The following is a 27,979-nucleotide window of genomic DNA, read 5'->3' on the forward strand; positions in this document are numbered from 1 at the left end:
GCCAATTATCAGGGGAGGACAGGGGAGCTTGAAGTAAGCGTTGAACAAACTACCAGTAGAAGTGGTAGAGGCAAGTTCGATATTATCATTTAAAGAAAAATTAGATAGGTATATGGACAGGAAAGGAATGGAGGGTTATGGGCTGAGTGCAGGTCAGTGGGACTAGGTGAGAGTAGCGTTCGGCACAGACAAGAAGGGCAGAGATGGCCTGTTTCTGTGCTGTGATTGTTATATAGTTATTTAAGTCACTTATAAGTCAATGGCATCATATCATTTTAAGTAATGTTTGGATATTAAACACAGCACATATTTTCCTCATAAGAACATACAAAATCATTGCTACACACCAATATCGCTGAATCAGTGGGAGCCCTGGGCTTGTTCCCGACAACAAGTCAGTCCTATCGAGGGGTGATGGGTGGCAGCAATACTCGAAGGGGATTCTTTACATCCCACCTATTCTGCGATTTAGTTTTTGTTGCATTCATTGCAGAGATATGTTGGAAATGGAAGCAACATTTTCAGTGCTTTCATAGCTATCTCAGGATATTTGGCCTCGACTTTGATCCAGAATGCCGGCAGAGATGTTATGTCAAACATACTTTTCAGCCCACCGTCATTTGCAAGCTCGAGGAGTTGATCTCCTTCCCGCGCTGACATGGATGACGCGCGGGTAATGGCCTCGTGTGCATTCAAGCTCAACAGTGGGCGTGACATGGAATGAGGAAAGGTGCAGCTGATTCATATCGTTTACTCGCGGCCCGGTGGTTGGGGACCGCTGATTTAAACAACAATTAAAATCAGCACTCATTATCAACATATAATCATTTAAATTAGAAGGAAAAGTAAATAATTGCTTAAAAATTAAGGATAGTCCACGTTTGGAGTGTAGACATTAAGCATAATTACTTTTCTATCAAAAAGTAACCCAGTAATCACCAAAAATCTGCCATTTGGATCTATAAAAAAAATGTCTGATGTACAAAATGTCATTGAGGAACCTATAAAAATCGAAACTCCTTTCAATTTGGCCTGAGATATCCCTTCCGAACGCTGATTATCCTCTTTCCTCACGAGTTTCTTGAGCAAAAATAATATGAACATTCAGTCTATAGAATACTTTAAAACCCTTTTGCCATTTAATCGGATGGTTTAAACCGTTTGTATTCCAAGAGACAAAATTAATAGTCTGAACTATATTTTCCTAGAATCCACCCTTTGGTATGTAAAAAGTGAACCAAAATGTAAACTCATGAAATCGGAAGAGGAACAAAAATTCAGAAAGGAACCGGAAGTAACGACCTGCAGACATTTTTGTAGTTCTAATTTAGCCAAGTATTTTTGTAGTTCTAATTCAGCCCATTTGAAAAAAAAGTAGAAATCCCCCCATCCTCCATCCATAAAGACCCAAAACTAAGCCAAGAAAAGGTCAGAAAATAAGCTAAGACTGAATCTACCCCCATTTCACCAGAAGGCAGCTCAAAAGGTATATGTTGAAAAGAAAACCACGCAAAATCCAAAAAAAATACACTATGGCAACAACACAAAAAAATTAACACATATAATAAAATATCTTAATATTTTAATTTCTGAAAAAAGTAAGCGCCAGTACATATTATTATTTACAAATATAAGCAATTAAAAATGGTATTTGAAAAATAAAGGTATTATGGGAAGAGGAAGGCAAAACGCCATCTTGGTTATACGAAGGGAAAACACAGGGTAAGTTCCCCCAGTGAGATAAAAAAATAACATAAAACCATTAAACGTTAGTTTGAAAAATTATAAATTTAAAAATTAACAAAATGGGCAAAAAAAACAAATTCATCAACAAGAAAAAAAAATTAACTCATATGAAAAACACTTCCACTACCAACCAAAAACAAAAATCTTGAACTTATAAAGGTCCATCTTCGTAAGTTAATTATAGGCTTTAAAAAAAAAACACGTAACAGCAAAACCAATAGTACCAGAGCCATGCATTAATTAGTCCGTAGCAGTTCGATACCACTCATCCAAGAAAGTTTGAACAGCACTTGTGGAATGAAAGATACGGCGTGGTCCGTTCGGAGGAGTCGGAGGAGTAATTCTTAAACGCGCAGAATACAACAAAGCTGGTCTGAGACCTTTTTGGTAACATCCGACATCGGAGATTTGAAAGCCAGCCGCTCCTTCATCACTATTAGACTGAAATCTTCAAAGAGACGGAATTCATAATCTTGAAATTTAATCATACCTTGCCGACGGGCAATTCGGACGAGATGCTCTTTAACGTGAACATAATGGATTTCGACGAAGTGTACGGTGAACACGATCAAGCAATGAAGGGTCGTCCGGGAATTCAGAGCTAAAACGCATCCTTTAAAAGTTAGGAAAACAATTTTAAAGGGTCCCCTTCCTCGACATCCTCGGGGAAACTAATTATAAGTTAGTTCTGTTTTGTGGATCGATTTTCAAGATCAATAATCTTGGATTTAAAAAGCTTCAGTTCTTTAGACGTCGAAGACAATTTTTGTTCCAAACTCTCAATTTTCAGATCTTTCTTCCGAGCTGCGTCGTTCAATTCTGCAATTTTGCTTTGTTGCTGCTTAATTTGGTAACGAAGCGATTCCAAAGAATCCTTAAGTGACTTCAAGTCTTCAAAACTTCTACGTTCTTCCTCAAATTTTTCACTTAAAAAATTCAACAATGTTGAATAAGTTAATCCAGTTTGCTTAGGTTCACCTTCTTCCGTCCTGTTACCGTCGGAATCTTTCCCATTTTCAGGATCTGGCACTTTAGACCTTGTACTTATTTCTTTGCTCATTTCTTCAAATTTCACAATCAAAGCTCAAGGATAATTCAATAGTATAAATCTTTCAGTGTAGGTAAAAATAAATTAAATAAGGGTGATCATAGGTTAAAACAAAGTAACGGTGATGGACCGGAGCCAAAATTAACCTCACTCCATGAGCGCCTCCTGGGGATCCAGACAGCAAAATCACTGCACAGTGACGGCCCGCTGCCGCTCCTCTGATTGACAGCTACATCGCTCCTCCTCCCGGGCTGCGGCCGCGATGTCACGTGACAGGACAGCATCTTGCGGAAAGACGTCTCAGAGCCAGAGTGCAGTCTTTGAAAAGTCCCCAGGGTCGGGGAGGGCCCTGGACCCGGGGTTGAGTTGAGGTTTCCCCCGCCAAGCGGCCCTTTTTCATGAAGAGTACGTTGACCCATTTGCAGCTTTACCAGCGGCTCCTCTGATTGACAGCTTACTCTGCCCCGCCTCCTGGGCCGCTGCCTTCCTGTCCCGTTGCCGAGTCGCTGCCTGTGACGTCACAGAGAAGCACATGGACCGTGAGACTCGTTTCCATGGCAACGGGCCGCGGAGGGGGGAGGGGGAGCGCCCTGGGCCCGGGGGTGGAGGTGAGGCTTCCTCCCCCCGGCGGGGCGGCAGTGACTGAACTGAAGGGTCGGTCTGAACCTGCTGCCCTTTGGAAGAATGACAGGTGTTGGAATGGGCCACAGAGGTGATGAGACGAGCTGCTTCTTGTTCTCTGCCATTGCCATGTGGATGTGGGAGCGGACTGGTGGACCTGACTGCGTGTCCACTGTGAACATCGGCTTCTTCTCTTCCTGCCTGCCGACCGGTAACAGTGAGTGTCCGTCTGAGTTTCAACACACAACACACGTGGGACAGTCCAGCACAGGGACAGGCCCTTCAGCCCACAGTGTCTGCACTGACCACAACTGATCCCATCTGGCTGAACCTGTCCATATCCCTCCAGTCCCTGCCTGTTCGTGCCTGACCAAACACCTCTTAAACTTTACTAATTACCACCTGCCACCACAGCAGCTTCCAAAGCCACCACATAATTCTCTGAAACTTCTGCCATCTCCAACAGGATCCCACCACCAAACATATCTCTCTGCTTTCCGCAGGGATTGCTCCCTACACATCTACCTTGTCCATTGTCCTTCCCGCCAATCCACCTCCAGGCGCTTATTCTTGCAGGCAGAACAAGTGCTACACCAGTCCCTACCCCTCACTACCTTTCAGGGCCCTCAACAGTCCCTCCAGGTGAGACAGCGCCACCTGTATGTCTGTTGGGGTGATATACTGTGTTCAGTGCTCCTGCTGTGGCCTCCTGCATATCGATGAGACCCCATGTAGATTGGGAGACCACTTCACCATGGATCAGCACTCCATCCAACAGAGCAGTGGCCACCCATTTTAATTCCACTTCCCTTTCCCATTCTGATATGTCCAGTGATGGCCTCCTCCAGAGTCGTGATGAGGCCACGCTTCAGTTGGAGAAACAACTCCTTATATTCTGTTTGGGTAGCCTCCAACCTGATGGCATGGACATTTATTTCTCAAATTTATGGTAATGCCACCAACACCCTTCCCCATCACCATTTGCCAACCCCTTTTTCCCCCTCTCACCTTATCTCCTTCCCTGCCTATTGTGCTCCTCCCCCTTTTTCTTCCTTCCATGGCCGTCAGTCAATTTCAGCAATCAACTTCCCAGCTCTTGACTTCACCCGTCCCCCTCCAGGATTCACCTATCACCTGGTGTTTCTCTCTGTCTTCCCCCACCTTATTAATCTACTCCTCAGCTTTTTTTCTCTCCAGACCTGTCCAAGGGTTTCAGTCTGAAATGTCAACTGTACTTTTTTTTTCCACAGATGCTGCATGGCCTGTTGAGTTCTTCCAGCATTCTGTGTCTGTTCCTCGGATTTCCAGCATCTGCAGATTTTCTCTTGTTTATGATTTAAGCATTACTGGTGTGTCAGCTTCACTTTCCCCAGCAGCATTTTTCAAACACCCACCAGTCTCCATGGAAAATAAGAACTCACCTCCCAAATCTATTTTAAACATTCCCTCTCTCTTTTTTAAATTAAAGCTCTGCTCTTGAGTATCTGACATTTGCTGCCTGTGTAAAAGTCTGTCTACCTTATTTATTTTAATAAGTCTCTGCTCAGCCTTTGAAACTCAGCAGTAAAAGATGTACGTTTGTTCAATCTAATGTTATAACTGAAACTGTCTTTCCTGTGATGTGACAACCAGATCTGATCACAAGATGCCTGAAGTGATTTGACCAAAGTTGTGTGCAGCTGCAACATGGCTGCCGACTTTTATCCTCAACAGCTGAGCCCCTTCACCATGGTGTCCAGTTTTGTCATTTTCAGGAGGAATCTTTTTCTGCGACCCAACATCCCCCTGTATCTCAGTGCTTCAAAGGCTCCTGTCATTCCTGCATCCTTTGGCTTTGCAATGAGAATCAGAGTTAATACAATGTGGAAAACAGGTGCTTTGGCTGTCCTCCTCCCTGCTGAGCTAATCCAGCCTGGCTCTGCTGAGCCCATAGACCTCGAAACCTTTGCTAACCGTGTACTTACTCAGGTGGTTTTAGAATGTTTCTAATGTGTCTGCCTCGACCACTGGCAGCTCATTCCAAATACACACCACCCTCTGCCCGCTATGTCCCTTTTAAATCTCTTGCCTCTGATCTGAAACACCAGTCCTCGTGTTTTTACCAACCCTTTCCTGGTCCCATTGATCTTACATCCCTCTGTCAGGTTCACCCCTTAATATGTATGCTCCAGGGTATAAAATACTCGTCTATACCACCTCTCCCGATAACTCAGACCCCCAAGTCCAAACAACAACCTGGCAATTTTTCTTTCTCTGTGCTCTTTCTAGTTTAAAAACATATTTTTGCTACAAATGGCTGATCAAAACTTTACACAGAATCCCAAGTCAGTCCTCATGAAAAACTTGTTTCTCTACAACACATCTTCTCAACTCTTATACTCTGTGCCACGAGTGATGAAGGCCAGCAGGTCAGACACCTTCACCACCGTATCTAGCTGAGATGTCACTTTCAGTGAACTACTTAACACTTTATTGTCGCCAAACAATTGGTACTAGAACGTACAATCATCAAAGCGATATTTGGTTCTGTGCTTCACACTCCCTGGATTACAAATATTAAATATTAAAGATATTAAAACTAGTTAAAATTAGTAAATATTAAAAATTTAAATTATAAATAATAAATAGAAAATAGAAAAATGGGAAGTAAGGTAGTGCAAAAAAGCCGAGAGGTAGGTCCGGATATTTGGAGGGTACGGCCCAGATCCGGGTCAGGATCCGTTCAGTGGTCCTATCACAGTTGGAAGGAAGCTGTTCCCAAATCTGGCCTTAAGAGTCTTCAAGATCCTGAACCTTCTGCTGGAGGGAAGAGGGACGAAAAGTCTGTTGGCTGGGTGGGTCATGTCCTTGATTATCCTGGCTATACATGTATGTGAACTATACATTCACATCGACATTGTTTATATAAATTATGAACAACAAATGTCCCGGCACCCAGTGGCACACCACGAGACAGAGACCTCCAGCCGGAGGCACAACCCTCAACCATCAGCCTCTGCTTCCTATCACTGAGGCAATTATGAAACTAATAGACTATCTCTCATGGATTTCATCTTCCAGATCTAACCCTCCAGACCTGTGTCAAAGGCCTGGCTGATGTCCATACAGACAACATCCACAGCCCTAACCTCATCAACGCTCTTGTGAAGTTCCTCGAAGAGCTGCAAGAGATTGTCAGACATGATTTCCCTTGCACAAAGCTGTGCTGACTGTCCTGAATCAGACCAAATGTTGGTAGATCCAGTCCCTCAGAAACTTGCAATTTACCCAACAACTGGCCTGTAGTGTTCCGGCTAGTTTTCACAACCTTTTTGAAACAATGGCACCGCATTAAACTGTGAGTCCTTAAGTCGTAGGAGCAGGATTAGGCCATTTGGCCCATCCTGTCTGTTCTGCCGTTCCATCATGCCGGATTTATTACTCCCCATTCTCCTGCCTTGTCCCCGTAAACTCTGATGCCCTTAATAATTAAGAACCTTCTAACCTCTGCTTTAAATATACCTAATGACTGTTTTTTGGCCGTCTGTGGCAATGAATTCCATTGATTCATCACCTTCTGACAAAATGATTCCTCCTCATATCTGTTCTAGAGAGAAATCTCTATTCTGAAGGTGTGATTCTTCCATTATTGGAAACATCCTCTCACATCAACTCTATCTAGGGCTTTCAATATTCAATAGTTTTCAATACTATCCTCTGTCATTCCTCTGGACTCCAGCCAGTCCAGGCCAAGGGCATCAAATGATCATTACGTCGTTGTCCCTTCAGTCCCGGGATCATTCCCGTGAGTCTCCCCTGCAGCCTCTGCAATGCCAGCAGCTTAGAAAAGTGACCCAGATCTGCTCATAATCCTCCAAATATGGTCTGACCAAACCCTTGTAAAGCCTCAGCGTTAGATGTTTGTTTTTATATTCTAGTTCTCTGGAAATGAATGAGAACATTACATAGAAACATAGAAAATAGGTGCAGGAGTAGGCCATTCGGCCCTTTGAGCCTGCACCGCCATTTAGTATGATCATGGCTGATCATCCAACTCAGAACCCTGTACCACCATTCCCTCCATACTCCCGATCCCTATAGCCACAAGGGCCATATCTAACCCCCTCTTAAATATAGCCAATGAACTGGCCTCAATTGTTTCCTGTGGCAGAGAATTCCACAGATTCACCACTCTCTGTGTGAAGAAGTTTTTCCTAATCTCGGTCCTAAAAGGCTTCCCCTTTATCCTCAAACTGTGACCCCTCGTTCTGGACTTCCCCGACATCGGGAACAATCTTCCTGCATCTAGCCTGTCCAATCCCTTTAGGATTTTATACCTTTCAATAAGATCCCTCCTCAATCTTCTAAATTCCAACGAGTATAAGCCTAGCCGATCCAGTCTTTCTTCATATGAAAGTCCTGCCATCCCAGGAATCAATCTGGTGAACCTTCTTTGTATTCCCTCTATGGCAAGAATGTCTTTCCTCAGATTAGGGGACCAAAACTGCACACAATACTCCAGGTGTGGTCTCACCAAGGCCTTGTACAACTGCAGTAGTACCTCCCTGCTCCTGTACTCGAATCCTCTCGCTATAAATGCCAGCATACCATTCGCCTTTTTCACCGCCTGCTGTACCTGCATGCCCACTTTCAATGACTGGTGTATAATGACACCCAGGTCTCGTTGCACCTCCCCTTTTCCTAATCGGCCACCATTCAGATAATAATCTGTTTTCCTCTTTTTGCCACCAAAGTGGATAACTTCACATTTATCCACATTAAATTACATCTGCCATGAATTTGCCCACTCACCCAACCTATCCAAGTCACTCTGCATCCTCTTAGCATCCTCCTCACAGCTAACACTGCCGCTCAGCTTCGTGTCATCCGCAAACTTGGAGATGCTGCATTTAATTCCCTCATCCAAGTCATTAATATATATTGTAAACAACTGGGGTCCCAGCACTGAGCCTTGCGGTACCCCACTAGTCACTGCCTGCCATTCTGAAAAGATCCCGTTTATTCCCACTCTTTACTTCCTGTCTGCCAACCAACTCTCTATCCACATCAATACCTTACCCCCAATACCGTGTGCTTTAAGTTTGCACACTAATCTCCTGTGTGGGACCTTGTCAAAAGCCGTTTGAAAATCCAAATATACCACATACACTGGTTCTCCCCTATCCACTCTACTAGTTACATCCTCAAAAACTTCTATGAGATTCGTCAGACATGATTTTCCTTTCACAAATCCATGCTGACTTTGTCCGATGATATCACCGCTTTCCAAATGTGCTGTTATCACATCTTTGATAACTGACTCTAGCAGTTTCCCCACCACCGATGTTAGGCTAACAGGTCTATAATTCCCTGGTTTCTCTCTCCCTCCTTTTTTAAAAAGTGGGGTTACAGTAACCACCCTCCAATTCTCAGGAACTAGTCCAGAATCTAAAGAGTTTTGAAAAATTATCACTAATGCATTCACTATTTCTTGGGCTACTTCCTTAAGCACTCTGGGACGCAGACCATCTGGCCCTGGGGATTTATCCGCCTTCAATCCCTTCAATTTACCTAACACCACTTCCCTACTAACATGTATTTCTCTCAGTTCCTCCATCTCACTGGACCCTCTGTCCCCGACTATTTCCGGAAGATTATTTATGTCCTCCTTGGTGAGGACAGAACCAAAGTAATTATTCAATTGGTCTGCCATGTCCTTGCTCCCCATAATCAATTCACCTGTTTCTGTCTGTGGGGGACCTACATTTGTCTTAACCAATCTTTTTCTTTTCACATATCTATAAAAGCTTTTACAGTCAGTTTTTATGTTCCCTGCCAGTTTTCTCTCATAATCTTTTTTCCCTTCCTAATTAAGCCCTTTATCCTCCTCTGCTGAACTCTGAATTTCTCCCAGTCCTCAGGTGAGCCACTTTTTCTGGCTAATTTGTATGCTTCTTCTTTGGAATTGATACTATCCCTAATTTCCCTTGTCAGCCACGGGTGCACTACCTTCCTTGATTTATTCTTTTGCCAAACTGGGATAAACAATTGTTGTAGTTCATCCATGTGATCTTTAAATGCTTGCCATTGCATATCCATTGTCAACCCTTTAAGTGTCATTTGCCAGTCTATCTTAGCTAGTTCACGTCTCATACCTTCAAAGTTACCCTTCTTTAAATTCAGAACCTTTGTTTCTGAATTAACTATGTCACTCTCCATCTTAATGAAGAATTCCACCATATTATGGTCACTCTTACCTAAGGGGCCTCTCACGACAAGATTGCTAATTAACCCTTCCTCATTGCTCAATACCCAGTCCAGAATAGCCTGCTCTCTAGTTGGTTCCTCAACATGTTGGTTCAAAAAACCATCCCGCATACATTCCAAGAAATCCTCTTCCTCAGCACCTTTACCAATTTGGTTCACCCAATCTACATGTAGATTGAAGTCACCCATTATAACTGCTGTTCCTTTATTGCACACATTTCTAATTTCCTGTTTAATTCCATCCCCAACCTCACTACTACTGTTAGGTGGCCTGTACATTTGTCTTCCTTGTTACCAGCTCAACATGAACATTGACCTTCCCGGTGAATTTATTATGGGGAACAAGGAAATAGCAGACGAGTTGAACAGGTACTTTGGATCTGTCTTCACTAGGGAAGACACAAACAATCTCCCAGATGTAATAGTGGCCAAAGGACCTAGGGTATTGGATGAATTGAAGGAAATTTATATTAGGCAGGAAATGGTGTTGGATAGGCTGTAGGGTCTGAAGGCTGCTAAGTCCCGGGACCTGATGGTCTGCATCCCAGGGTACTTAAGGAGGTGGCTTTAGAAATCGTGGTCACATTGGTAATCATTTTCCAATATTCTATAGATTCAGGATCAGTTCCTGTGGATTGGAGGGTGGCTAATGTTGTCCCTATCTTCAAGAAGGGAGGAAGAGAGAAAACAGGGAATTATAGACCAGTTAGCCTGACGTCGGTGGTGGGAAAGATGCTGGAGTCAATTATAAAAGATGAAATTACGACACATCTGGATAGCAGTAACAGGCTTGGTCTGAGTCAGCATGGATTTACGAAGGGGAAATCATGCTTGACTAATCTTCTGGAATTTTTTGAGAATGTGACTATGAAAATGGACAAGGGCGAGCCAGTGGATGTAGTGTACCTGGACTTTCAGAAAGCCTTTGATAAAGTCCCACACAGGAGATTAGTGGGCAAAATTAGGCCACATGGTATTGGGGGCAGAGCACTGACATGGATTGAAAATTGGCTGGCTGACAGAAAGCAAAGAGTAGCGATTAACGGGTCCCTTTCGGAATGGCAGGTAGTGACCAATGGGGTACCGCAGGATTCAGTGCTGGGACCGCAGCTGTTTACAATATATATTAATGATTTAGATGAGGGAATTAAAAGTAACATTAGCAAATTTGCCGATGACACAAATCTGGGTGGCAGTGTGAAATGTGAGGAGGATATTATGAGAATGCAGGGTGTCTTGGACAGGCTGGATGAGTGGGCAGGTGCATGGGAGATGCAGTTTAATGTGGATAAATGTGAGGTTATCCACTTTGGTGGTAAGAATGGGAAGGCAGATTATTATCTAAATGGAGCCAAGTTAACAAAAGGGGAAGCACAACAGGATCTAGGTGTTCTTGTACATCAGTCACTGAAAGCAAGCATGCAAGTACGGCAGGCAGTGAAGAAACCTAATGGCATTCTGGCCTTCATAACAAGGGGAATTGAGTATAAGAGCAAAGAGGTCCTTCTGCAGCTGTACAGGGCCCTGGTGAGACCACACCTGGAGTACTGTGTGCAGTTTTGGTCTCCAGATTTTAGGAAGGACATTGTTGCTATAGAGGGAGTGCGGCGCAGATTCACAAGGTTAATTCCCGGGATGGCGAGACTGTCATATGTCAAAAGATTGGAGCGACTGGGCTTACATACTCTGGAATTTAGAAGGCTGTGAGGGGATCTTATTGAAACATATAAGATTATTAAGGGATTGGACACGCTGGAGACAGGAAGCATGTTCCCACTGATGGGTGAGTCCAGAACCAGAGGCCACAGTTTAAGAATTAGGGGTAGGCCATTTAGAACAGAGTTGAGAAAAAACTTTTTCACCCAGAGAGTGGTGGATATATGGAATGCTCTGCCCCAGAAGGCTGTGGAGGCCAAGTCTCTGGATGCGTTCAAGAAAGAGATGGATAGAGCTCTTAAAGATAGCGGAATCAAAGGTTATGGGGATAAGGCAGGAACTGGATACTGATTGTGGATGATCAGCCATGATCACAGTGAATGGCGGTGCTGGCTCGAAGGGCCGAATGGCCTACTCCTGCACCTATTCTCTATTGTCTATTGACCCCAAAGTCCCTTTGCACGTCTGATTTCTCAATTTACTCCTTGATTACAAAGAGCTTACACCTTTATTTATCCTACGAGAGTACATGACCACACACTTCCTTATACTGTATTTCATCTGGCACCTCTTTGTCCATTCTCTAAATCTGTGCAAGTGCTACTGCACACTCCCTGCTTCCTCAATATTGCCTGCCTTTACATCTCTCTTTGTGTCATCCACAGAGTTGGCCTTAAAACTATCAATTCTGGATTAGTCACTGTCCAGCTGTGGCCTGAGATGAAGCAACAATCTCTCCCCTGGCCTCCACAGTGTATTCTCTAACTTCCCACAAAGTACGAGAATGTACCTGATAAGGCCCGGGAGATTTAACAACTTTAATGCACCTTAAAGTCTCCGATATAGATCCCTGCCCATTTGAATGTGGTCTAAGACATCGCAGCTCATTTCTGTCACTTCCTTAGCTTCCGCATTTTCTCAATGGTGAGATAACTGTTGGTAATATTCATGGAAAGCCTCTCGTATTTCCTTCGGTTTCACACACCGATGCCATGTTCATCTCCAAGGGGAATGATTCTCTAACCTCCCTTTTCCTCTGAATATACCAAGAGAATCTCTTGGGATTTTGCTCACTTTGCCTTCCAAATTCTGATATCCTCATGTTACCCTCCTAACAGTTATGAGAGATCCTATGTCTGAGTCTTCTCGAATACTTTCCCGAGCATTGATCCAAATCTCACTAGTCTATATTTTCCTGGTTTCTCTCTATCATCTGAGGAACAACGTGCCCTGGAATATCAGCATCACTTCCTTCTCTGATCTCACTATCCTCGATGACCACGTTGATGAATACTGATGTGAAGAACTGGTTTAGTCCCTCGCCCACTTCCTCTGGATCCAGACATCAACCCTCTCCTTTGTCCTTGTGTTGCGGTATCCTCTCTGGAGTGCCCCTTCTCACCAAAGTCATTCTTTGTCCCGGTTTGGCACTTCTGATTCTCTCTTTAACTTCTCTCTTGCTTGCTTCATATTGCCAGAGGCCTTCTCCAATTTTTACATCTAAAACATTCATTATGCTTCCTTTTTTCTTTCAGTCTGAATTTATAACATCTCTCAGCATACATATCTGCCTGACATTACCATCCTCGTCTTTCCTCCTCGTAGAAATAGTTTTGTCTGAATTCTGACCCAATTGCGTTTAAACATCACTCACATGTTAAATGTGGACTGATCAATCATAGCTGCACCCAGTCCCCTCTCCCCAGTTCCTGCCCAACACAGTTTCCAATAGCTATACCCCAATTGACCACATTAGACCATTGCTGTCTACAAGAAGGGTCAGAGCCGTCTCTATTTCCTGAGGAGACTGAGGTCCCTTAACATCTGTCGGACGATGCTGAGGATGTTCTACGAGTCTGTGGTGGCCAGTGCTACCATGTTTGCTGTTGTGTGCTGGGGCAGCAGGCTGAGGGTAGCAGACACCAACAGAATCAGCAAGCTCATTCATAAGGCCAGTGATGTTGTGGGGATGGAACTGGACTCTGTCACGGTGGTGTCTGAAAAGAGGATGCTGTCCAAGTTGCATGCCATCTTGGACAATGTCTCCCATCCACTACATAATGTACTGGGTGGGCACAGGAGTACATTCAGCCGGAGGCTCATTCCACCAAGATGCAGCACAGAGCGTCATAGGAAGTCATTCCTGCCTGTGGCCATCAAACTTTACAACTCCTCCCTTGGAGGGTCAGACATCCTGAGCCAATAGGCTGGTCCTGGACTTATTTCCTGGCATAATTCACATATTGCTATTTAACTATTTATTACTATTTTCTATTACTATTCTATTACTATTTATTATTTCTATGACTATTACTATTTACTAATAGTAATATTACTATTACTATTTCTATTACTATTTATTATTTATGGTGCAACTGTAACGAAAACCAATTTCCCCCGGGATCAATAAAGTATGACTATGACTATGACTATTACCACCGGGTCCAGTCTTGCCCTATTTGCTGTTCCCAAATGGCAACTTCTATCAACGGTCAGGCTCATTTCCCAACACAATGTCTTCTATGACCCGCTTCCCTGGTTAGATTATTCTCTCCTGAGTTAAGAAACATCCCAGGATACTTCCAACAAGCTCTGCAATAATCTGAGCCCCTGGCTCTAAGGGAGTCCCAGACAACACAGGGGAAATTAAATTCACCCACTACAACTACTCTTTTGCTTTTACCTCTTTGATTACTTGCTACATTTCTGTTCCTTTATCTCCTGCTGGCATTTGGGAGACCTGTGATATAACCCCATCAGTGAACGCACCTCTCTTATCCTGAGCTCTATCCACATTGTCCCACTGGATAATCCCTGCAGTCATCCGTTATCCCCATCCGTCTTGGTAGGGAGTTGTAGTGCTTCCGATACAGTGTTATGTTTTTGATCAGTCTGTGCCATTGTAGAACAGTATAGGTGTGTATTGTAGTTTCTTGCAGCTCATAATTTTGCACACCATAGTCTTGAACTGTCATCAGATTGTGTAAAAGGAGAGAGAGTTTAAACAAAGTGATCAGGGGCAGTTGGCACATTTTGCATGTCACAGTTCCCAAGGAGATATTTGATTGCCCATAATTGGGAACTTGACAAGATCCAATAAAAATAAGTTGGGTTTAAACAGAGCGGTCATTGCATGAGTGGGCCAAAATTGGAGTAGGGAGGGGTAAGACAGACGTAGATATTTTTTCTTTATTCTTTATTATTTTCTTGTTACACATTTAGAGCAGAGGGGATGCCAGACAAAATACTAGATTGCTCTTCTTGCTGGATGTGGGAAGAAATGGAGACATCCAGTGTCCCTGATGACTACTCTTGCAAGAAGGCATACAGCTGAAACTTTTATCAGGCCGTGCTGAGGAGTTGGAGATTGAACTGGATGAAATCTGGATCCCTGGAGAGACTGAGGTGTTCATAGGCAGCACAAGGTGTGGGATAATTGTCAGGAGGGGGAGAGTGGGGGGGGGAAGAGGGAGCAGGGTTGAGCTGTAGTGAGGGGGATTCATTGATTAGGGGAACAGAAAGGGGTTTCTGTGAATGTGAACAAGGTTCCCAGATGGTTATTGCCTCCTGGGTGCCAGGATCAGAGAGACATCTCAGATTCATTTCACAGCATTCCTAACTGGGAGTGTGAGCAGCCTGAGGTTCTGATTCACTTATTTACCAATGACGTGGACAGGGTGACTGTCCACGTCCTGCAAAGTGAGTTCAGGGAGTTAGGTGCTAAGTTAAAGGACAAGATCCCCCAGGGTTGTGATTTTCAGGATTACTACCTGTGCTACATGCTAGTGAGGTCAGAAATAGGAAGATCATCCAGTTCAAGGAGGCTCAGGAGTTGCTGCAGGAGGGAGGGCTTCAGCTTTTTGGATCACTGGGCTCTCTGCAAGGAAAGGTGGAACTACAGAAGCATCGGTTTGCACCTGAACTGGAGGGCACTAATATCCCAGTGGGAAGGTTTGCCAGGGGTTATGGTTTGAACTGGAGGGGCAGGGGGATGGGAACCAGAGCACCAGAACAGATAGTGGAATTAGTATGGGAAAAGATATTCTTCACCTCACAAAGTCAGGAATCAAAAGGTTGATCAAGGTAGGGCTTATGTTCTGAGCTGCATATAATTTGGATGTGAGGATTATTGTAGGAAAGGCAGAGAAGGTCAGGACCTAGATCAGCTTGTGGAGTTATGACATTGTAGCCATTAGTGAGACTTGTACGGTACATAGCAGGTATAGACAGGCAGAGACAAATTGGGTACTTGAATTTAATGGGGTGAAAAGAAAACATGAGGTGAGAAACATAGAAAACCTTCAGCACAATACAGGCCCTTCAGCCCACAAAGCTCTGCCAAACATGTCCTTACCTTAGAAATTACTGAGGGTTACCCATAGCCCTCTATTTTTCTAAGCTCCATGTACCTATCCAGGAGTCTCTTAAAAGGCCCTATCGTATCCGCCTCCACCACCGTCGCCAGCAGCCCGTTCCACGTACTCACCACTCTCTGCGTGAAAGAACTTACCCCTGACATCTACTCTGTATCTACTTCCAAGCACCTTAAAACTCTGCTTTCTTGTGCTCACCATTTCAGCCCTGGGAAAAAGCCTCTGACCATCCACACGATCAATACCTCTCACCATCTTATACACCCCTATCAGGTTACCTCTCATCCTCCATCACTCCAAGGAGAAGAGGCCGAGTTCACTCAACCTATCCTCATAAGGCATGCCCGCGCCCCCCCCCCCCCCCGGCCAATCCAAGCAACATCCTTGTAAAGTTCCTCTGCACCCTTACTATGGTTTCCACATCCTTCCTGACGCCGCTCTGGTCGGGCAGGAATGGTCTAAGCACAAGTCGAGAAATTATAGGCCAGTGAGCCTAACATCAGCTGTGGGACGTTTAGTGGAAAGTTTTCTAAGCAACCAAGGATATAATTATTTGGATAAACATGGACTGATTGGGAATAGTTAAGATAGCTTTGTGTACAGTGTTAACTAGTCTTATAGAGTTTTTTGAGGAAGTTACTAGGAAAGTTGATGAATGCAAGGCAGTGGATGTAGTCTAGATGGACTTTAACAAGGCCTTTGACAAGGTCTCACATGGGTGGTTGGTCAAGAAGGTTCAGTCATTTGGCATTCAAGATGAGGTAGTAAATTGTATTAGGCATTAGGTTCAAGAGTGGTTGCAGATGATTGCCTCTCTGACTGGAGGCCTGTGACTGGTGGTCTGCCACAGGGATCAGTGCTGAGTCCATTGTTTGTCATCCAGATCTTTGATATCGATGACAATGTGGTGAACTGCAACAGCAATTTTGTGGATAACACCAGGTACGATGAACAGTGAGGAAGATGCTCAAAGTTTGCATTGGGATCTGGAGCAGCTGGAATTTAATGCTGACAAGTATGAGGGGTTGCACTTTGGGACGACAAACCAGGGTAGGTCTTACACAGTGAGCAGTCGGGCACCAAAAAGTGCATTAAAGCTGAGGGATCTGGAAATACAGATTCATAATTCCCAGTAAGTGACATCACAGATAGATAGGGTCATACAGAAAGCTTAGGCACATCGTACTTCGATTTACAAAGGGCAAAGCACAGGAGATAGGTGTTATGTTGAAGTTGTATTAGATATTGGAGAGGCCTGATTTGGAGTATTGTGTGCAGTTGTGGTCACCTACCCACAAGAAAGATGTAAGTAAGCTTGAAAGAGTGCAGAGAAAATTTACAGGATGTTTCCTGGATTTAAGCACCTGAGTTCTCTGGAAAGATCAAATAGGTGAATTTTATTCCTTGGAATATGGAGTATTGTGGGGAGAATAAACAGAGGTATACAAAATTATGAAGGGTGTACTGTAGATGGCATAATGATGTTTATATGTCAGAGTTACAGTGAAATACTGTAGATGGGGTAATGATGTTTACAGGTCAGAGTTACAGTGAAATACTGTAGATGGGGTAACGATGTTTATCGGTCAGAGTTACAGTGAAATACTGTAGATGGGGTAATGATGTTTATAGGTCAGAGTTACAGTGAAATACTGTAGATGGGGTAATGATGTTTACAGGTCAGAGTTACAGTGAAATACTGTAGATGGGGTAATGATGTTTATAGGTCAGAGTTGCAGTGAAATACTGTAGATGGGGTAATGATGTTTATAGGTCAGAGTTGCAGTGAAATGCTGGATTGTCCAGCTCTGGGCTGTCAGTATTGTGTTTTATTTAGAGAGCTGTGTGCTGTACTGGTCTGTGTCCTCACGGCCGGTGCTGTGCTCTGGCAGCTCAGTGTGTTTGAAATACAGTGTCAGTGTTTTTACTGAAGAGTGTCTTTATTACACAAACTAACCTTGTCTACCATGGACTTTAAACATTGCTGGGAGGTGAGGGGAGGGTTTGGAACCACTATACCTGACTCTGAAGGATCTGACAAATTTGCTTTGAACGTCCTGTTTGTTTATTCCCACAACCCCTGCAGGCAGTGAATCCCGGGTGAGAACCGCACTCCTGACAGACAACGGTGGGAATTAAACCCAGGTCGCTGGTACTGTCACCACTGCGCTGACCATGATGCTCCTGTGCCACCCCTTCCTCTTTAAACCCGTCCATTGATCCAGACCTCATGCCCACCGGCTAAAGAATTCCAGACGTTCCCTGCATCAGATGCACGTCAACTCTGGCAGGGGTTACAGCCATTACTTCCTACAAAGCAAACCCAACATCATGAATGACAGTGAGGCTTCACAACCAGACCAGCTCAACCCCTTTTATGCTCACTTTCAGAGGAAGAATAAAGCCACAGCTATGAGGATACGTGCAGCGTCTGATGACCCTGTGATCTCTGTCTTGGAGGCCGACATCAGGCTGTCTTTCAAGAGGCTGAACCCTCGCCGGGCAGCAGGGCCCGATGGAGTACCTGGTAAGGCTCTGAAAACCTGTGCCTACCAACTGCTGGAAGTGGTTTTTTCAATCCCTCACTGCTACAGTCGAAAGTTCTGACCTGCTTCAAAAGGGCAACAACTGCTCCGGAACCCAAGAAGGTCAGTGTGAGCTGCCTTAACGACTATTGTCCAGTCACACTCACATCTCCGGTTATGAAATGCTTTGAGAGGTTGGTCACGGATAGAATGAACACCTGTCCCAGGAAGGACTGGGACCCACTGCAATTTGCCTCTCGCCACAATATGTTTGCGGTAGATGTGATCTCAGTGGCTCTCCACACAGCACTGGAGCACCTGGGCAATACAAATACCTATGTCAGGATGCTGTATATTGACTAGAGCCCAGCATTTAACACCATCATTCCTCGTCCTGATAAAATAGCTACAGAACCGAGGCCTCTGTCCCTCCTTGTGCAGCTGGATCCTCGGCTTTCCAGCACCTGGTGCGGGAGATCGCTCAGCACTTCGAAACCCATCTGTGTTTCCAGAGCTCGGCCGTCATGGCCCTGCAGGAGGCGAGCGAGGCTTACCTGGTGGGGCTCTTCGAGGACACTAACCTGTGCGCCATCCACGCCGAGTAAGTTACCATCCAGCTGGCTCGGTGCTTCTGCGGGGAGCCCGCCTGAACCCAGCCCTGGCACTAAACACAACAAAAGACTCTTTTAGGAGCCACTATCATGGCAGAGTAAAGGGCTATCATCTGCCACACCACTATTTTGGTTCCCAACCCACTGATGAATCATTTCAATCCTCCTGCGACACATTAACAAATCTGCCCATATTTGACCCGGCTGGTTCAAGTGCAGCCTGTCCCACTTCTACAGGTCACCTCTGCCCCAGCAGAGATCCCAGTGGCTGGAAACCTGAACCTGTTCTCCTGTACCAGCTCCTCATCCTCACATCCACCTGCCCTGTCCTCCTGTTCCTGTCCTTACCAGCACTTGGCATCAGGAGTAATCCAGTGATTACAGATCTCTTTGTCTCCACCCTCCCCTGCCGTACATCAGAATCACAGACCCGGCTGCTGCTGCTCTCCTGAAAGGCCATGTCTCCTGTTGATCAATTCTCCAAGTCAATCTGCTTCACCAGTCCCATTAAATGGATTCACTTTCCCCTTCAAACCTCCCATGATGTGCTCCTGTGTCCACAACAACCTGTGTTTTCCTGTAGTCACATGCTTGATCATAATGAGGTAGATTGTGAAGTCATTATGATCCGGAACCTGACCACAAGAAACTGCCGGCTGAGGGCAGTTCGTCTGGGTGCTCAGGGAGAGGCTGGTCTCCTTGATGCGGGAGGCTGCTTCCACAACATTTTCTTGGAATCACGCACAAAGTCAATGGACTTCAGCGAACTATTCCGGCTGGTGGTCCTTGGCCTGTCGATGGGCAGTGCTGTCACCATCATCGGCTGGTGGGCCTGCCAGAAGTTCGCCAAGAAGCGCCCCCACACTGTGAAGGCCAAGCCTGTAATCGGCACAGCCCAGCCAGTAAATTTCGAAGTGAAGCCCAACACTGAGGAATTGAAGACAGGGAACTTTGCTGCACACTCCGGACTACCAGTCAAGAGAACCAACACTGTGGTTAGAAGCCAGAATATGGAAGAGGGGAGTATAGAATCAGGGGATGGATGAAACGAACAGGGGATTTCGTCACGGGGACCGGCTGATCGAATGCTCAGTCCTGAACTGGCTCTGGCAGATGGAAGGCTAAGTCCTGAACAGGCTCTTGGGCACATCCAAACAGGGGCGACTGAACTGGAGCTGAGACGAGTGGACGGACACTGGAATGGAGAGGATAAGAGGGAGGAAAATGGATGTGAGGGCAAAGCAACCATTAGAGATCAGCAGGAGCAGAATGACAAAGAGAGGCTGTCGAGTGGGTTGGGTGACTTCACCAATGTGCAAGTGGTTAAGAGAAGGGTGCGGCAGAGCAGGGGAATAAAATTTGTGGGCAAGACAAAGAGATCCCGGGAGAAGCTGGCTAGAGAGAGGAGGCGAATGAGGAAGTGGCAGTCAAAACTCCAAAGGGGACTGTCAATAGTAGGGGAGGGAAGTGGAAGGGAGCAATGTAGAGCCTGCAGAAGAGTTCTCAGATTTAGGGAACCGCTGCCTGAAGATGGGTCAAGGAAAGTAGAGAAATGGAAAGAGGAATCGTTTGGTCCTGGAGGAAACAGAAGGCTGGAGTCCACAATCTTGTGAAGTCGATGAAGGTAAAAATAAATGTATCGGCAAAATTGCTGTATTGTTTTTTTATATAAAGGGGGCTGTGTTCCAAAGACTTTGGGGCACTGGAATATCAAAGTTGTAGAAGGCTACTGATCAAATGCTGAGTTCTGGGGCTAGTATCGATGACATCATTGAAATGATGGGTCGAAGGGCCTGTTTCTGTGCAGATCTCTCGATGACACGTCATGACCTCACAGATCCTTTATTTACCTGCAGTCTCCCACCCACATTAACTATCTCACTCCCCTTGCCACTGCTACGGCACAGTGGAGAAGCAGTTAGTGCGACGCTCCACAGGGCCAGCGATCTCCGATCGGGGTGCAGTTCCACTGCTGTCTATAAGGAGTTTGTACATTCTCCCCAAGACATCATGGAGTTCCTCCAAGTTCAACTGAAAGCTTCCAATCTCCCCCCTTCCTCGTATCGATTGTGCAGAAGAGATTCACCAGGATGCTGCCTGGACTAGTTTACATAGAATATAGGACATAGAATAGTACAGCACAGTACAGGCCCTTCGGCTCACAATGTTGTGCGGACACTCAAACCCTGCCTCCCATATAACCCCCCACCTTAAATTCCTCCATATACCTGTCTAGTAGTCTCTTAACCTTCACTAGTGTATCTGCCTCCACCACTGACTCAGGCAGTGCATTCCACGCACCAACCACTCTCTGAGTAAAGAACCTTCCTCTAATATCCCCCTTGAACTTCCCACCCCTTATCTTAAAGCCATGTCCTCTTGTATTGAGCAGCGGTGCCCTGGCTGTCCACTCTATCTATTCCTCTTATTATCTTGTACACCTCTATCATGTCTCCTCTCATTCTCCTTCTCTCCAAAGAGTAAAGCCCTAGATCCCTTAATCTCTGATCATAATGTATACTCTCTAAACCAGGCAGCATCCTGGTAAATCTCCTCTGTACCCTTTCCAATGCTTCCACATCCTTCCTGTAGTGAGGCGACCAGAACTGGGCACAGTACTTTATAAAGCTGCATCATTACATCCCAACTCTTAAACTCTATCCCTCGACTTATGAAAGCTAACACCCCATAAGCTTTCTTAACTACCCTATCCACCTGTAAGGCAACCTTCGGGGATCTGTGGACATGTACCCCCAGATCCCTCTGCTCCTCCACACTACCAAGTATCCTGCCATTTACTTTGTACTCTGCCTTGGAATTTGTCCTTCCAAAGTGTACCACCTCACACTTCTCCGGGTTGAACTCCATCTGCCACTTCTGCATCTTATCAATGTCTCTCTGCAATCTTTGACAATCCTCTACACTATCTACAACACCACCAACCTTTGTGTTGTCTGCAAACTTGCGAATCCACGCTTCTACCCCCACATCCAGGTCATTAATAAAAATCACGAAAAGTAGAGGTCCCAGAACAGATCCTTGTGGGATACCACTAGTCACAATCCTCCAATCTGAATGTACTCCCTCCACCATGACCCTCTGCCTTCTGCAGGCAAGCCAATTCTGAATCCACCTGGTCAAACTTCCCTGGATCCCATGCCTTCTGACTTTCTGAATAAACCTAAGGTGTGGAACCCTGTCAAATGCCTTACTAAAATCCATGTAGATCATATCCACTGCACTACCCTCATCTATATGCCTGGTCACCTCCTCAAAGAACTCTACCAGGCTTGTTAGACACGATCTGCCCTTCACAAAGCCATGCTGACTGTCCCTGATCAGACCATGATTCTCATCCTCCTGTAGGCTTATGAGGGCAGAATGAGCATGCGAGGGCTTTTCTCTGGAGTGCAGGAGGGTGAGAGGGGACTTGAGAGAGGTGTACGAGGTCATAACAAACATAGATCGAGTGGACAGCCAGAGAGATTTTCCCAGGGTGGGAATGGCAAATAGCAGAGTGTACACAGAGAGTGGTGTGTGTGTGGAACCACCCCAGGGGTGGTAGTAGAGGCAGATATATTAGGGACGTTTATTACAGAGCACATGAATGATAGAAAAAGGGAGTGCTCTATTTGGGGAAAGGGTTATATTGATCTTACAACAGGTTAAAAGTTTGACACAATACTGTGGGTTGAAGGGCCTGTAGTGTGCTCTGGTGTTCTATCCCACTCATTACAATACCTTCCCCTCTCCTACCCATTAACACCTTTCCTCTGTCCTCCACTGCTCTCCCCTACCTTGCTAACTCCTGACTACTTACCCCTGCCTCACCAGATCCTCACTCTCCACTTGTCAGTTCCATCACTCCATCCCTCCCTTCCACTTCCCCTTCACTACCCACTCCTCCCACCCTCCACTTCTACCATCACTCCATCTGATGTGTCCTCTCTGTCTTCCTCCCAAGGCCTCATCAAGGAGGATGATATTGCAGCCATTCTCAAGGGTAGTCACATGCAGAAGATCAAATCCTGCTCATGGATGAAGTCGCGATTTTACAAACTGCAAGAAGACAGTTGTACGGTGTGGTACAGTTCCAAACAGATCCTGAAGTCAGCCAGGAGCCAAATGTGTGAGTGTTGCTCAAGTCTTGGATGGATGGTGTGGCAGCAAACAGATTTTTAAAAAGTTTTAAAAACATTGTCTTGGGCACCAACAAGTGCAGGGATTAGTCCTTGATTCCTGGTATGGCACCTCGCTGAGGCCAGTAGAGTTACTGCTTCATTGCACCAGTGACCTGGATTCTGTCTTTTATTGATTCTGTTTTATTTGGAAATGGAGTGCAGGCAGATTCTTCTGGCCCAATAGGCCCCACCACCCAGCGGTCCACCTGTTTAACACCAGCCACATCAGGACAATTCACCTGCCCTGCTGTGTTCCTCCAGCATTGTGTGTGTGTGTGTGTGTGTGTGTGTGTGTGTTGCTCAGGTTAACAACTGTCCAATTCCTTCATCATTCTACAGGGGGAAGAACTTTCAGACAATATTTCCCATCTGTTGCAATTTGCTCCTCTTAACCTCCTGTGTCTCTCACCTCCTGGTCCATTTCCATTTCTCTGTTCATCCAGGTTTCCCATAAACATGACATGAGTCATGTCCATCAAGCAGGAGCTACAGAAACCTGAAGCCCCACACCTCAGAACCCTAATTTCTACAGTTTAGCAACACACTAATGCCTTTGCACAAGAGATTCTGCAGATGGTAGAACAACACACAAAAAATGCAGAATGAACTCAGCAGGTCAGGCAGCATCCATAACTGTTTATACGCACGCATACACACACACACACACACTCACTAACAGACACTGACACACACACACACCACACACACACACACACACACACTCACTAACAGACACTGACACACACACACCACACACACACAAATACACGCCACACATACACACAGACACACACACCCACACACACTCACTAACAGACACTGACACACACACACACACACACAGACGCTCACAGACACACACACCCACACACACACACTCACTAACAGACACTGACACACACACACACCACACACACACACGCTGAGACCCGTATGCAGGACTCATCCTGATGGAGGATGTTGGCCTATTGTTGACTCTTTATTCCTCTCCACAGATGCTGCCTGACCTGCAGAGTTCCTCCAGCATTTTAGGGCACCACAATAGCGGAGTGGTTCATGTGATGTTGTTGCTGCTCGGTCAGGGATCGGGGGCAGAGAGTGGGCAGGTAATAATTCAAAGTTCAGTACCAGTGCTGTGTGTAAGGAGTTTCTATATTCTCCCTGTGACCATGTGGGTTTCCTTCTGCTGTTCAAAGAAGGCTGACTGGTCATTGTAAACTCTCCTGTGATTAGGCTGCTGTTGAATAGGTGGGGTGTTCGGTGATGTGGCTTTTTGGGGCAGAAGGGTCAGTCCCACAGAGTATCTCTAAATAGGTAAAGTGCTGTGAATAAGTAACTTTGTGTGTGTGTTACTGTGAATTCCCAGCTTCTGCAGAATCTCTTGTGCTTGTGAATCTGTGACTGAATCTCTTGTTCTGATCTCTGCTGCTGTTTTACTCCCTCCCCCCACCCGACCCCTCGCAGTCTCGATCGACGACATCAAGGAGTTGAGACCAGGTCACCAGACGGAGGGAATGCAGCGGTACGCCACGGAAATACCCAGCGACCGCTGTTTCACAATCGTATTTAAGGGCATGAGATCTGGTGGCCTCCGACGCCAACGATGCCGGGCATTGGATCCATGGCCTCTGCAAACTAAAGCAGAGAGGCTGCAGCATGAACAAGAGAGAGTGGCTGGTCCAGTATCCATCTGGGAATCTGTCACAGCAGAGCGCCAGGGAGAGAGGGTGCTACTTCCCTCATGGTCTCCAACAGCAGCCCCCAAGTCCACCCCTACCCCATGCAGAAGGTCAAAGGCACTTCCCCATATTGGATCTTTTTGTGCTTGTTTCCCGTATGTGACTTGCATTTCTCTCAGGCACTCAGCCTCCTTAGATTCCATTAGTTACTAATGTTTTTTTAGTATTAGTTTCATAGATAGTCAATCTTTAGGTTTTAACATGTTATAGGTATTATAGACTAAACTTAATGTTACAGGTGTTTATGAAAAATAGTTACTTTAAAGCACTGAATCAGATACTTTATTGATATAATATTCTTCCAATCAGCAACAAAAGTACAATTAATATTTTGTTTATTACAAGCAATGCTGATGTGGATGAAACCCTGTTTGCAAAATACATCAGGGGATGCATTTTAAATGAATAATGATTCCTCTATGTCGTCCTACCATCAAAGAAGGATGCTTCGTTACACAGCCAAGATATTTTCCAGCGGAATTTTCTTTTTCAAAAATACTTTCACCTTTTGGATCTGTCTTGTTGCACACTTGGACACAAAAGGGACTTCCGGGAGTGCAGAAGTTTAGAAATAACGTCTTTATTTTCCATTCTGGAAATACAGGAACACAAGCACATCGGCTGACCATGCATGCTGCGGGGCCGTCCCTGTCTACTCCATCACATGCGCCCTCCCGTGCCCCCCAGACCCCTCAGCTGCCCCAAGTGCCTGTATAAGCTATGTCCCTTGTAACCATCAACCAACCCACTAAAATATTACCGTTGCTAGTGCAACTAAACATTAATCAAATTATGAATGAACAAATTAACAAACCAAAGCAATAAAAATAATATGAACATAATATAAGAAAATTAGGAGGGTTTCCAGTGTCCATTAATATGCTCCACATTACTATGGGTCCCACACTGTCCCCTTCAAAATAAGTGTCCTCCCGACATAGATTTCTCAGGGTACTCATGTCTTCAACTGGTGAGTTATAGTGGTAGGTTATAAAGGAGTCAGTCTTTTGGGATACTCTCTGTACAGCAACAGTCTTTGACATGACATGCATCTCCCTCTTTATGTCACGTGTCTGCAACAGGCATCACTGGCCAGATGATATCTTAAGTGCTACTCTGCTACTTGTGTGGGCTATGTATCTCGGACTGAAGGTTTTACCCTATATCTACCCCATAACCCATTACACAGACCCACATGTCCTACTGTATGTCTCACATTACTATGGGTCCCAAATTGGCATGGGTCACCCTCCCAGAAGCCAAACCACAAGGGCCTTGCCTCCAGCCAGCATCACTCTCCGGGTCGTTGAGGCAGGTTTGCTGCAGGAAATGATCTCCCATTTTGCCAGGTTTGCTGCAGGAAATGATCTCCCATTTGTGAGGCTTCATTCAAGCAGGGAAGCTGAAGGCGCCAGTCTGCACTGAGGTTCGATTTCAGGACTATCAAGTGGCCCTCAAAGCTGCTACTACACCATTTATATCAAGCAAACAGATTCTGATCATGTGATGTCATTTTGTTAATTTGTAAATAATTAGATATATTTAGATTTCAGATAGTTTCAGAAAGAACACGAAGGGTAGTTTATTTTCAGCTTTATTCAATCCAGTCTGAAATATAAACTTTTTACCGTATCTGTAAGAATGGGAAATTCTTACACAATGATCTGTACAATGAAAGCCTTACTTTGTGTCATGTCAGTTGTGTCACTTTCTTTCTCCCTGTTTGCTTTATCTTGTCAGCAGAGTGAGATACAAATCAAATCAAGTTTAATTATCATTCAGCCATAATAGATACGGCGAATGAGGCAGCGTTCCTCGGGGGCCATGGTGCAGAACGAACAAAATAGTGCATTCAAAAAAGCGAGTAGAGAAGCCTCTTCACGTGGAATAAGAACATATATGTAGTCCAAAACCCTCAGTGACATGTCCTGCAATCGATGGTACAATCTCCTGGCAGTGCACAGACACGTGCAGTCCAGACTGTTGTTCCACCGCTCGAACAGGAGAGGGCAGCACCAACGGGAGAGGCCAGCCCCCTGCTGAGCGCGGATGCCACGTTGCACCGCCTCCAGCGTTCCCTCACCTGGCCTGCAGCTGCAGGCAAGTGCACGGCTCGAGGACTTGTCCCCGCTACAATCGAGGCTACGTGGCTTCTACAATCGCACCACCAGACAAGTGTAACAGGCCTGCAGCAACTTACACTATCACTGTGCAAAAGAGTCTTGCGATTGCGAGTGACAATCTACCACGGTTATACAGCACGCCGCCTTCACGCACCAACTCCGATGCCTCTGACTGGCAGGCAGCAACACAGTCTCAACTCAAGCTCTGTATAAATTTTGGGTTTATTATGTACATAAATAGAAGCAAGAATTAGGCCATTCAGCTTTGTGGGGCCTTCTCTGTAATTCAGAATGTGTTGATCTCTTTATAATCTGTTCACAAATCTTGCATCCCTTCATTCCTTTCAAAGTTCAGAGTAAATTTTATTATCAAACTACTTGCATATCACCATATACAACCATGAGATTCACTTTCCATTGGGCATACTCAGCAAATCTATAGAATAGTAACTATAACAGGATCAATGAAAGATCAACCAGAGTGCAGAAGACAACAAACTCTGCAAATACAGATATAAATAAATAGCAATAAATAACAAGAGAATGAGATAAAGAGTCCTTAAGGTGAGATCATTGGTTGTGGGAACATTTCAATGATGGGGCAAGTGAGTGTAGTTATCCTCTTTTATTCAAGAGCCTGATGTTGAGCTTTCATTGTAATAATAATAATAAGTACTTCATTGATCCCTAGTAGGAAATTCTTTCATTACAGCAGCAACATTTAAAGACACATTTAGCAGTGTGCAGACTTAACTAATAATAAAGTACAGAATAATAACATGCACAATAATTTACCAATGTGCAATAATAATGTGTAATGATTATGTATTGAGTTACTGCCACTTGATTGGCTGCTGAGGATATTTGCATTAATGAGTAGATGTACCTAATAAAGAGGCCACTGTGTGTATATAGTCCAACATGAGAAACATCATTCCCTTGTGCCCGTTTCAAAGCTCCACTAATAAACAACCTGTTGAACTCAGCTGCAATACGCAAGCATATCTTTGCTCAGTTAGGAAGACCAGACACGTGCATGATACTCCAGATGGAATCTCAGCAGAAAACATAAATTTTCAAACTCGCTGTTTTAAAAAAAAAATACTTCTC

At 45.0% G+C, this 27,979-nt stretch overlaps 1 long non-coding RNA gene across 2 annotated transcripts; it reads left to right on the plus strand.

The window, feature by feature from the left end:
* The first annotated feature begins 3,407 nt into the window (after positions 1–3,407).
* On the plus strand, positions 3,408–27,915 carry LOC140189006 (uncharacterized). 2 transcript variants are annotated; one of them, XR_011883427.1, is made up of 4 exons: positions 3,408–3,632; positions 17,777–20,450; positions 22,791–22,955; positions 24,472–27,915. It is a non-coding gene; the product is annotated as an uncharacterized lncRNA (long non-coding RNA). The 2 variants fall into 2 exon arrangements; XR_011883428.1 differs by having other exon boundaries at positions 18,082–20,450.
* Positions 27,916–27,979: the final 64 nt, after the last annotated feature.

Source organism: Mobula birostris, chromosome 28 (assembly GCF_030028105.1).
Source record: "Mobula birostris isolate sMobBir1 chromosome 28, sMobBir1.hap1, whole genome shotgun sequence".
NCBI lineage: Eukaryota > Metazoa > Chordata > Chondrichthyes > Myliobatiformes > Myliobatidae > Mobula > Mobula birostris.